General features: G+C 43.8%; 1 long non-coding RNA gene across 1 annotated transcript; it reads left to right on the top strand.

Moving 5' to 3' along the window:
* The first annotated feature begins 816 nt into the window (after positions 1 to 816).
* On the top strand, positions 817 to 3,959 carry LOC308667600. The gene is made up of 3 exons (XR_014026329.1): positions 817 to 850; positions 2,549 to 2,643; positions 3,752 to 3,959. It is a non-coding gene; the product is annotated as an uncharacterized lncRNA (long non-coding RNA).
* Positions 3,960 to 11,816: the final 7,857 nt, after the last annotated feature.

Genomic DNA, 11,816 nt, shown 5'->3' with positions numbered 1-11,816 from the left:
GAACAGGGCCAGCTGTGGGTCATCTTCATCCATGCTGTCAGGCTCACACAGCTGGGTCTGCGTAGTGACCAGATGGGAGGGGCCTGGCTGAGAGCTCTGCGAAGCCTCAGAACTGTCCTCTGCAGGCTCTCCAAACCCCTCCTCCTCCTCCTCCTCTGAATCGTCTGACCCAACTGCCGAACCCACAGGCTGACCCTGAATCACAACAAGAATGCAGGTTTCTGTCAGCAAAAACAAAAGGATAACATTCTGCTACTTCTCAAAATTGTAAGCATGGGCTTTCCTTCACTGACCATATTTATGTTAAGATTGCCAATGCATAATAAGAACTGGACAAAATAATAGAAAACTGAGAAGCTAAAATGCTCTGGGACTGTGCACTTTAGAATCCAAACAGAGAGACTCCTGTCATACAACACCTTCGACTTAAAAATGGCCGATAAGAAAGACAAAAATAAATAAATAAATAAATCTGGGTAATGGACATGGAGTGTCCTGCAGTGTCTGGAGACAGCAGAATAGAAGAGAAAGAAATGGAGAAAACTGGAGACTTGCAAATAAAAATAGAACAGCTATGGCAAAAGAAAGCAAAAATAGTACCAATCAGGTAATAGGAATCTTGGATGCAATTCTAAAACATCTACAGCATCTTCAGCCCTGACAAAATCATCAGTCAATTGCAAAAGTATGTTTGCTTGGAACAGTTTACATTCTGGGATGATACTTTTAAAATTATTAAAGAACACTATTTGCCTATTGCAGGTCCTTGGGAAGGTGAACAAAAATGCCAAATCCAATCAATGCTGATGGTGTTCAGTTGGTGTTATAAATGCTTTGGAATTGCTTTCAGGTAAATATATTTACTACTACTACTACTACTACTACTACTACTACTACTACTGTTGTTGTTGTTGTTGTTATTTTAATATACTGCTGTATTCATGGTCTAAGACTGGTGAAAGCTTAATAATTCAAGTCCTAATAAAGGACCTAAAATTATTAAGGTTGCACCTAAGTGCTATAGGCAGTTCCAAACGAGGTTTTTTTTAAAAAAATAGAGTGTTCAGGACAAATAAATTCAAAATTACCAAATATTGAGAGAGAGATTTAGCCATTGTTCCAAGGCCTCCAGTCATGATCCAACCTTGATCTGCAAACTCAGCCTTGGTGGAGCAGTGGGCTAATGCCTCCTTCAGTAACACCAGCTGCCTGCAATTAGTGCAGGTTCGCATCCCACCAGGCTCAAGGTTGACTCAGCCTTCCATCCTTCCGAGGTAGGTAAAATGAGGACCCAGATTGTTGGGGGCAATTAAGCTGACTTTGTAATAATGCCGCTTGGGGTGTGTGTGAAAGCCCTAATAAGCAGGCATATACATAGAATGAAGGCTACTGCTAAGCTTGTAAGCCGCCCTGAGTCTTCGGAGAAGGGCGGGATATAAATGGAATTAAAATAAATAAATAAATAAAAATCTAACCTTGATCTGCAAGTTTAGCTACTTTATAAGTTTTTCCAATTGTGTTTCCTGTCCGAACATCAACTAGTCTAGTGACATTAATGAACCAGGCTTTCTTCTTTTTGTTAACTGTTACATTAGGTGTGTTGACTGTTATTATTCTTACTATTATTTAGAAAAAGCTATATTACAATAAGCCTTAATGATAGGAGAGTGTTGACCAATTCTTGGCTGTAGCTACTTGGGATCAAGCCTGTGTAGAAAACTATTTAATTTATTTTATTTTTTATTTTAATCCCATTTATATCCCGCCCTTCTCCGAAGACTCAGGGCGGCTTACAATCTAAGCACAAATCAATGTGCTTAGCAATAGCAATTTAATAGTACTCTCTTTGGAATGTACATTAAACCAGTCATGTTGAAATAGATGAGGGTGATTTCTGACCTTTTAAAATATGAGAATAGGCGTTCCTATACTTATAATGTTAAATTCCAAGAATATTTTCATTTTGCCAGCAAGTGGTGACAGGTTTCTTTCTTGTGCATTTAGGTGTACTGAAAGGCCCAGTGATTTACTGATTTTTATTTAAAATAGACCCTAATTATAGAAGAGAAATAGAAGAAGTATCCTTTGAGCTTGTTTAGCAAACTCTTGCCTGCTGCTTATTCATTTTCTCCCTTTCAGACCCCCATCCACTGCAACGCCTACGCTAATCCAAGCGACAAACCATTTATATCATTACGTTGACTTGTTCTAACTACAATGACTAACAACACGTGGCTCCTTCTGAACAAACTTTCAATTTTCATTTTTTAAAAAGTATAATGTGACAGCATTATTGACCACATCTGCTTAATTTGAAGTTGTTTCTGTAGCTGAATGTAGGACCCTGGTTAGAAATAAGATTGTCTGGAAAAGTTAGTGACTCAAGAAATACAAGTTCTGATACTTTTGCATTCCTTTCCCACTCTGACCATTTTTTTAAAGCTTAGTCAGCATGAATTCATATTGTCTAATGACTTTCATTATGACACCAAAGTTATATAGGATAAGGATATTGGGAGAAAATCCAACATAAGCTCTGTATTTGCAGAATTTCTCTGAAATATTCGTGGTTATAAGCGTTGGCTCTGTGAAATCTGTGTTAAGCTACCATGAAGTTCTAACTATGCAGTGGGAAATCATCAAGTAAGACATAGGATTTTAAAGACCAAGGTGAAGGTCAGAGATATAAAGTAATATTTTATTGTACATGGTAACCTTTGAAGAATGGATGCCAGACACATTTTGAGAGGTAGTGTATACAAGCATTTGACTCTCCAATAGATTTAGAGTGCTGAATGACTGAAGAGAATACAGATTCTATTTATTTATTTATTTATAGATGTTTATTTTATTTCTATTTTACCTTTCATTCAGGTTCAAGGTATACACAATACTTCCACTTTCCCCTCCAAAACTACAACCCTCTGAGGTAGCCTGTGCTGAGAGACTGGCTGACCCAAAGTCATCCAGCAGCTTCTGTAGCTGAAACTGGGCTAAATCCCTCATTCGACTTAACCACTACTCCAGACTAAATCTCTAGTCAGCCTGAGCATAATAGACATGTGGTCTAAGAGAAATACTCAGGTTTTATTATACTGGATACAGTTTTTCCAGGGACAGGGAAATAAGTTCTGATCATAGTGTTGCTTTCTATTTCCTTGAGTTCATTGAGAAAAACCATCTGGAATTTTCAGATGTCGAAGAGTCTTTTGCAAAATTCTGGTGGGTATTAATACCCAAATCCAAAAGAAAAAGGAAAGTTAATGTCATGGATATGATTGTGATGCTTGGGATGAATTTAAATGGAAAACAAATTCATGGAAGCATCTGTTTACTTGTGGATAGCTGTAATCATAAATGCCTAGTTTTGTTATTACTGGAGAAAAATCTGTAGATACCAGAAATAATTATGCCTTGGAATGGATCTGTCTGTCTGTCTGTCTGTCTGTCTGTCTGTCTGTCTGTCTGTCTGTCTGTCTGTCTATCTATCTATCTATCTATCTATCTATCTATCTATCTATCTATCTATCTATCTATCTATCTATCTATCTGTCATAAGCATTTTGTGTAAAAGAAACAGATCATATTGTCATTTAGATAACATTTGGGGAAAATAAAAAAATGTAAGTTTGAAGGTAAGCATATCAATTCCAAGAAATTCATTGAATTTAATTTGATATAAAGTTCAACCATAAAACTGAATGTCATTTGTTTTGTTTCCTTTCTCTTACCCTAATCCTAAACACTGAAGGTTGGCTCTTCTCAAGGGCTGAAATGGCATGTCTCAATGGAACACTGGTATTGGATCCTCCCCAATACTCACAAGGCCTAACTAAACACAGTGGTGAGATTCCTGCAGAATGGGATATTAAACAAGATTCCTGCAGAATGGGATATTAAACAAAAAGTCTCCAAATTGGAATATCCACAGAATCTGAACTAAAGATTAAAGACGTATCTAGCAAAAGCACACTGAATAAGAAGTTTGATATTTTTATTTTGTATATGTCAAAGCACTTTCCAAGTGAGAAAGAGAGACTCAATGCTATTTTTATTGCTTTCTCTTCCTATAAAACTGCTGCCAAGAAAACAGAGCCAAAACAAAACAAAAAACTCCTCTATGATCAAATACATCCCTCTGCCCCTTTATTTCTATCCCCTATTTTCTCTTCCCTAGGTAGTGACCTGTCCATAAGAGGACCTTTCCCTTTAACTACAAAGCTGATATGAACTTAGCCTTTGGCAAGAGACTCAAAAAGTCAAAAGCTATTGGAGAGTCTGAATATAAATCTTCAATTTACATACCTGATCACACACCCAAGCAATATCAATTATCCCCTGCAGTCCCCCTCTTCTCCTCTGTTGCTGTTAATTTGTGCATCAATGCTTACTTTAGAATTTTCAGGATGGATTCCGAAAAATGAGAATGCTAAGTGAGATGCTACAGGGACGCGGTGGCTCAGTGGGTTAGGACGCTGAGCTTGTCGATCGGAAGGTCGGCAGTTTGGCGGGTCGAATCCCGAGTGCCGCGTAACAGAGTGAGCGCCTGTTACTTGTCCCAGCTTCTGCCAACCTAGCAGTTCGAAAGCACGTAAAAATGCAAGTAGAAAAATAGGGACCACTACGGTGGGAAGGTAACAGCGTTCCGTGCGCCTTTGGCGTCTAGTCATGCCGGCCACATGACCACGGAGATGTCCTCGGACAAGCGTTGGCTCTTCGGCTTTGAAACGGAGATGAGCACCAGCCCCTAGAGTCGGAAACGACTAGCACGCATGTGCGGGGGAACCTTTACCTTTACCTTTACTAAGTGAGATGCTAACCTGGTAATAAATCTTGAAAAAGTTAGCAGAATGTTTTAAGGCTAAATGTGCTTCCTACTTATTCACTTTATCTTCATGTGAATTAGGGAAGGGTTTGTCAAGTTAGTTTCCTGACTAGTGACTCTTCCTCCTGTCCTTCTGTTATATACTGGGTTCGTTGCTTGATTGACGAGGCGAGGTGAGTGAGTTCAGCAAGAATCATTCTTTATTTGCTTACAGGAACTGAACTGAGAAACAGGGCTGCAAATGCAGCTATTTATACCCTGGCCTCTAGGTGAAGGCCAATAGGTTTAAAGCAACCTATTGCCGCCCTAGAAGCAGCCAATGGTGGCGCTGGAGACGGGTTGTCTGAGAAGCTGGGAGCCATTAGCCAGCTTCCCTGCTTAAACAGCCTTCCAGCAATTAACCCCACGTGATACTCTTTAGTAAGACAAAACCCAATACATTACACCCCTCCTCCCTAGAATGTACACACATTATAATAACAAAAGGAATGATTACAGCAATTACAAGTTTTACAGAGATACAAAAAGAAGTATGCAAAAGTACACTTTTTTCCATTTTGCTAATACAGAGGCTCTCCTGCCTAGTAGCAATTCGATGACACATACAACATTATAGCTCAGTTATTTTGGAACAAAATCTTGTAAATAAGCAGGAAGCTTGTGAACCCTCGTGGAATGCCTGGGAGAGCCGGGCACTCCCTGGTCTACCAGCTTGCCTGCCGGGCTGGGTAGACCAGGGTCCATAAGTTCAAATGAGTCTGGCTGACTTGGAATTCTCTGGCTGGCCATTCCAGGTCAGCCCACCCCAGAGTCTAATCCTTCCGCAGAGTTAGCACAGTGGCTGTAGTGTTCTGTTTGACTTTCTCCATCAGGGACCCGAACTCAGAGCACATGGATTGATTGGACTGGCTGTCGGTTTCAGGTCCGTGGATGGGACCTGAGACGAAGTTCTTGCTTTGTGGCCGTTCTGGAAAACGCTTCCTAAGCTGATCAATATGGTGATGAATGACTCGCCTGCCCTCTAGGCCCACTTCGTATGAGAGAGGGCCCGACGTTTTGGTGATTTTCCTTGGCACCTACAAGTTCCCATGCCCATAGTTCTGAGCCCACACCCCATCACCCACTTGCAACCCCCTCGGGGGTCTTGGGCGAGAGGCCTCTGCTGCCACCCGGTCTGGGTGCAACCTGTCCAGTTTCGTGATTAGTCGCCTCCCCCAGCGCAGCTCTGCTGCGCTTTTGCCCATTGCTGTGCACGGTGTGGAGTGTTGGCAGAGCAAAAAGTAAGCCAGTCTGTGGTGCCAGTCCCCAGTCACTATGCACTTTAGTGATTCTTTCGTGGTGCGCACCATTCGTTCGGCTTGCCCATTACTAGATGGATGAAATGGAGCTGATGTCGCATGCCTAATGAGGTTTGCTCTCAGGAAAGCCTGAAATTCTGCCACAGTAAATTGGTCCCCATTATTGGACACTATGATGTCTGGTAGCCCATGTGTTGCAAAGAGTTTCCTAAGCACCTGGATGGTCCTAGCAGTAGTCATGTTTGCGATTGGTATAACTTCCAGCCATTTAGAGTGCCTGTCGACCACTATAAGAAATAACTGTCCCTGAAAGGGCCCAGTGAAGTCTATATGAATCCTCGACCAGGGTGTATGTGTCTCCTCCCATCTATGGACAGGAGCATGTGGCATTTCAGGCCTCGACTGCTGACATGTGTAACACCCGTGTACTTGAGCTTCAATGGCTTTATCTAATCCTGACTACCATAAATAGCTTCGTGCCAAAGCTTTCATGTGAACAATACCCAGATGACCTTCATGAAGCGATTGCAATACCTTTTTCCCTTAATGAGGTGGGAACAATGACCCTGTTCCCCCATAGAATACAACCCTTATGAGCTAAGAACTCGTGTCTCCTTGTGAGGAACTCAGGACCCGGGCTTTTCTCTAGCCACCCCATGTGTACCCAAGATAGCACTCTGTTTAGAGTCTTGCCTGCTGTCATTTCTGTGGCTATGTCCCCTGCGTGGAGGGGCAACTCTGGCAAGTCCTGAATGGACAAAACGCGGGCCACTGAGGCCAGATCTGGCTCAATTTGAGGCAGTGGAAGCCTGCTCAGGCCATCTGCATGGCCCATATCCTTGCCGGGTTTGTGAATTAGCTTAAAGCTGTAAGCCGATAAAAAAATGGACCATCTTAATTCTAGGGGATAAGATGTGGGGTGTCTGTCTGTCTGTAGTGAATAACCCCAATAGCGGTTTATGGTCTGTGAAGACCGTGACGTCCCTGCCATACAAGTAGTCGTGGAATTTTTTTACTCCAGCTACTATGGCCAATGCCTCCTTATCAATTTGTGCATAATTACGCTCTGCAAAGGACAGTGTCCTGGAATAAAAAGCAATCAGGACTTGAGGCCCATCGCTCTCCACATGACTTAGGACAGCCCCTACCCCGTATGGGGACACATCACATGCAAGGCATACCAGCATTGATTCTTTAAAATGAGTGATCGTAGAACTGATGGATAGTAGAGCCTTCAATTCTTGAAAGCTGCTTTCGTGAACACTAGTATTTTTGTCCAAGAGCCAGTGTAACGGCTCTGCCACTGCGGCCTTGTTAGGAAGGAATGCATGGTAAAAAGTTAGGAGGCCTAGGAATGCCTGAAGTTCTCCCTTCGTTTTGGGGCTGGGTGCCATCTGAATGGCTTTCACTTTTGACTCAGCAGGGTGGATGCCGTCAGCATCAATACGGAAACCCAAGAAGTCAGTTGAAGGGACTCCAATACTGCACTTTTTTTTTAAGCTTGAGGGCTGCTTCGTGCAGCCTTTGAAGGACAGCTCTGAGCCTCCTTGCCAGCACCTCAGTGGACTCACCGGTGATGAGCACATCGTCGAAATAGGGGCAAACCCCCGGGATACCCTTGGGCGTTTGCTCCATATTGCCTTGAAAAATGCCAGGGGCTATGCTGACCCCAAATTGCAGGCGTTTTACTTTAAACGCACCCCCTGTGGCTTACAATTGTCTGTGCCACAGATGTGGCCTTGTCTACAGGAAGCTGTTGGTAGGCCTGAGCCAAATCTAATTTTGCAAAAATTATACCACCTTGCAAGGATGCCAGGATGTGGCTTACTACTGGTACTGGGTACGCATGCTGTTTGAGTGCACGATTAATTGTGCATTCATAATCAGCACAGATTCTGACCTCCCCATTGGCTTGTAGTGGTGTGACAATTGGGGTTTTCCATTCACCCATTCACCCCCATCTACGGGCTGAAGTACTATGAGTTTATCTAACTCAGTGTTTAAGGGCAAATGGCACTCTACGAGGTTTAATCCTGACTGGCATACAGTAGGATCTAGTTTAAATGTTATTGGCAGGCCCGTGTACATCCCCAGAGCTGAGTCAAACACATCTGCGCATACTGTCACTAGACTCGCAACTTGCGTCCGGTTGATTCCGTTTACTTGGATGCCTAGTGCATCAAACCAATCGAGCCCGATCAGGCTCGTTTGCTGACCCCCTAGTACGACAACGTCCAGGTGCCCAGAAAACCCCTTAAAATTGATGGCCAGTGTGGCCTCCCCCTTGACTGCGACTCTGGCATTCTGGAAGTCGGTCAGTATAATGTCAGATGGCCTCAGCTTGGCCCATCTCTTACTGCGATTGCAGATGAAGTTAAATGTCTCAAGTGATATAATGGATATGGCTGAACCCGTGTCCAGCTCTATCTTGCAAGGGACCCCTTGCAGCTCCTCTTAAAGTCTAAACTTCGGCTTAATAGGGTGGTGAGCTCCCGTGTGGCAAATGCTTCTGCGGCTGGAGCAAAACCCTACTCTATGCTGCCCTGGGGCCCCGGTACCTCTCCTAATTGGAATGTCCAACTGGTGATTCGATTGTTGGTCCCTCTGGCAACCTCTGCAGACGGATGCGATGTGGCTGTCCGGAACCTACAGTCCATGCATTGGTGGCGGCCACCATACCCTGGGCACCTAAGGAAGGGATCTGTCTTGTAAGTTGCCCCTTGTTGCTTGTCGCTGTGATGCTGTTGGTCATTGTGCCTTTGTAGCTTGTCAACTTCCGTGTTGTCTTCGGGGTCTTCCGCGTGTTCGGCGTCCTCGTGGTGGATAACTTCTTCGTGCTGTGCTGATTTGGTGGGCCGCATGGCTCGTACGGCCCTGCCAGTGGCTCCATCTGCCATGATCTCTTTCAGCACATCTGGGAACGACAGGGTCTCTTTGGCGAAGAGTTTTTGCTGTAACTCTTGATTCTGGAGGCCGCAGACGAGCCAGTCCCAGAGCCTCTCCTCTACGTCGGAGAACTGGCACAGGCGTGCGGCCTGCCTCAATGCCGTGATGAATTCAGATGCTGTTTCACCTTGTTGCTGAACTGTCTGTTTGAATTCGTGGCGCCAAGCGATTACTGACAGCTTGGGCTGGAAATGGTCACTGAGCCGTTTCTTTAAGTCCGTGAACATTACGGACTCCAATGGTGTTGGCGTGAACAAGTTCTCTGTGATGTTGAACGTGGCTGGGCCACACACACACAGGAGCACAGCGGCCTTCAGGCTGTCCTCGGCAACTTGATTCACGCAGAGATAGTTCTTGACCCTGGATAGGTACGAAGACCATCTTTCCGGGTGAGCTATATCAAATTCTTCCAGCTTTATGACCTTTGCCATTTCTGCTGGTCTTCGTGGCTGAGGTTCGTTGTCTTCTTATCCTGCTTTTCCGTATGCCCAGGGACTGGTCCTCTGGGCACATGGTCGCTAGCGTGGCTGTGCTAGGCCGACCATGGGGGGAATTGTTTTTCCTGCCAGGCACGTTCGGCCTCTCCCCTAGTGACTCTCAGCTCTGTTGGAGAAGCAGGATCCCACCTTCGTCGCCAGTGTTATATACTTGGTTCATTGCTTGACTGATGAGACGAGGTGAGTGAGTTCAGCAAGAATCATTCTTTATTTGCTTACAGGAACTGAACTGAGAAACAGGGCTGTGAATGCAGCTATTTATACCCTGGCCTCTAGGTGGCGGCCAATAGGTTTAAAGCAATTGTATGAATTAAATCATATCCCTGTTGAATATACAGTAGAGGTGACAAACAGATTTAAGGAATTAGATCTGATAGACAGAGTGCCTGAAGAACTATGGACAGAGGTTCGCAACATTGTAGAACAGGTAGCAACCAAAACCATCCCAAAGAAAAAGAAATGCAAGAAAGCAAAATGGTTGTCTGAGGAAGCTTTGCAAATAGCTGAGGAAAGGAGGGAAGTGAAAGGCAAGGGAGAAAAAGAAAGATACGCCCAATTGAATGCAGAATTCCAGAGAATAGCTAGAAGAGATAAGAATGCCTTCTTAAATGAACAGTGCAAAGAAATAGAAGAAAACAATAGAATAGGGAGGACCAGAGATCTTTTCAAGAAAATTGGAGAGATGAAGGGAACGTTTAATGCAAAAATGGGCATGATAAAGGACCAAAATGGCAGGGACCTAACAGAGGCAGAAGAGATTAAGAAGAGGTGGCAAAATTACTCAGAAGAAATATACAAGAATGAGCTTAACGTCCCTGATAATCACAATGAGGTGGTCACTGACCTCAAGCCAGACATCCTAGACTGTGAAGTGAAGTGGGCCTTAGAAAAGCTGAGCAACAACAAAGCTAGTGGAGGTGACAGTATTCCAGCTGAGCTATTCAAAATCTTAAAAGACAATGCAGTAAAAGTGCTACACTCAATTTGCCAGCAAATTTGGAAAACTCAACAGTGGCCACAGGATTGGAAAAGATCAGTTTACATTCCAATTCCAAAGAAAGGCAGTGCCAAAGAATGTTCAAACTATCGCACCATTGCACTCATTTCTCATGCTAGTAAAGTTATGCTTAAAATCCTACAAGCTAGACTCCAGCAGTATGTGGATCAAGAACTACCAGAAGTACAGGCAGGATTTCGAAGAGGCAGAGGAACTAGAGATCAAATTGCCAACATACGCTGGATCACGGAGAAAGCTTGAGAGTTCCAGAAAAACATCTACTTCTGCTTCATTGACTATGCTAAAGCCTTTGATTGTGTGGATCATAACAAACTGTGGCAAGTTCTTAAAGAGATGGGCGTACCAGAACATCTTATTTGTCTCTTGAGAAACCTATATGTGGGCCAAGAAGCAACAGTGAGAACTGGACATGGAACCACTGATTGGTTCAAAATTGGGAAAGGAGTTCGCCAAGGCTGTATACTGTCGCCCTGCCTATTTAACCTATATGCAGAGCACATCATGAGAAAGGCAGGGCTTGATGAATCAAAAGTTGGAATTAAGATTGCCAGAAGAAATATCAACAACCTAAGATATGCAGATGATACCACTCTAATGGCAGAAAGTGAAGAAGAACTAAAGAGCCTCTTGTTGCGGGTGAAGAAGGAGAGTGCAAAACTTGGGTTGAAACTTAACATTAAGAAAACCAAGATCATGGCATCCAGCCCTCTCAATTCCTGGCAAATAGATGGGGAAGAAATGGAGGTAGTGACAGATTTTATTTCCTGGGCTCCAAGATCACTGCAGATGGGGACTGTAGCCAAGAAATTAAAAGATGCTTGCTCCTGGGGAGGAAAGCCATGACAAATCTAGACAGCACACTAAAAAGCAGAGATATCACCCTGTCAACAAAAGTGTGTATAGTCAAGGCTATGGTCTTCCCAGTTGCAATGTATGGCATTGAAAGTTGGACCATAAAAAAGGCTGAGCGCCAAAGAATGGAGGGCTTTGAACTGTGGTGCTGGAGAAGACTCGTGCGAGTCCCTTGGACTGCAAGGCGATCAAACCGGTCAGTCCTAGAGGAGATCAACCATGACTGCTCTTTAGAAGGCCAGATCCTGAAGCTAAAACTCAAATACTTTGGCCACCTAATGAGAAGGAAGGACTCACTGGAGAAGAGCCTAATGGTGGGAAAGATTGAGGGCAATAGAAGAAGGGGATGACAGAGTACGAGGTGGCTGGATGGAGTCATT

Source organism: Vipera berus (genome assembly GCF_964194415.1).
Source record: "Vipera berus genome assembly, chromosome: 1".
Classification (NCBI taxonomy): Eukaryota; Metazoa; Chordata; class Lepidosauria; order Squamata; family Viperidae; genus Vipera; species Vipera berus.
Note: the sequence above shows the minus strand (reverse complement) of the source record. Positions and strands in the feature narration are given on the sequence as shown.